The following is a 939-nucleotide window of genomic DNA, read 5'->3' as shown; positions in this document are numbered from 1 at the left end:
AGTAGTCACTTGTAGTAGTCACTTGTAGTAGTCACTTGTAGTAGTCATAGTAACTTTGCAGACTCCTGTATTTGACTATAAACATAAAATCAATTTAATTAAAACTTCAATTTATTTAAAGGCTGCTGTTTTTTATTCTAGGAAATAGAATAGGCAGGTAAAGATGTATCAGTAAATCATTGTAGTCTCCTTCCTCTCATACATGTACAGTTCTCAATACCATTGTACCAAAAAACACGTTACAGTCTCAGAATTACATGGGTCCAATAGCCTTTATATTACCCAGTTGTTAGTTGGAAATTTACAGTCTCATGAAGTGGTCTCAGGCATGCTCTGCCCTTACAAAGAAGCATGATTTACTCACACAGTTCCCACCTAAAGGCTCAGGGATGTGAGTTTCAGGAACATGAGAAATATGAGAATCCTGGCTGCCAGTTAAGACCAAGGCAAAAAACTTATTTAGTACCTCAGCCTTCGTCATATCTGTTGTAGCCAGTTCTCCTTTCTCATGTACCAAAGGAGATACGCTCTCTTTTGGCCTGCCTATTCTGGCCAATGTACCTATGGAATCCTTTCTCATTATTTTTAATATCCCTTGCTAAGTTTGGTTCCATCTGTGCCTTGTCTTTCCTAGTTCCCCCTCTGCAAGTCCAGACAGCATCCCTGTGTTTTCCCCAGGAGACACATCCTTGTTTTCACAGCTGGTACAATCCCTCCTTTCCCCTCAGTCTGAGCAGCAGGCCCTTACCAAGCCAGTCTGGTTTCCTGCCTCCCCTGCCTCTTTTCTTATTCAGAGAGATGGAGAGCACTTGTGCTCTCAGAAAGGCATCCTTAGAGTAGCCAGCTTTCCTCCACTCCTTTGTCTGTAAGGACAGCTTCCCAGGAGATTTCATCCAACAATTCCTTAAATGGTGTGAAGTTTGCTTTCCCCGAAGTTCA

Source organism: Centrocercus urophasianus, unplaced genomic scaffold (assembly GCF_019232065.1).
Source record: "Centrocercus urophasianus isolate 14NV4802_14NV808 unplaced genomic scaffold, USGS_Curo_1.0 seq_13, whole genome shotgun sequence".
In the NCBI taxonomy this organism is placed as follows: domain Eukaryota; kingdom Metazoa; phylum Chordata; class Aves; order Galliformes; family Phasianidae; genus Centrocercus; species Centrocercus urophasianus.
The sequence above is the reverse complement of the archived record's forward strand: the minus strand, read 5'-3'. Positions refer to the sequence as shown.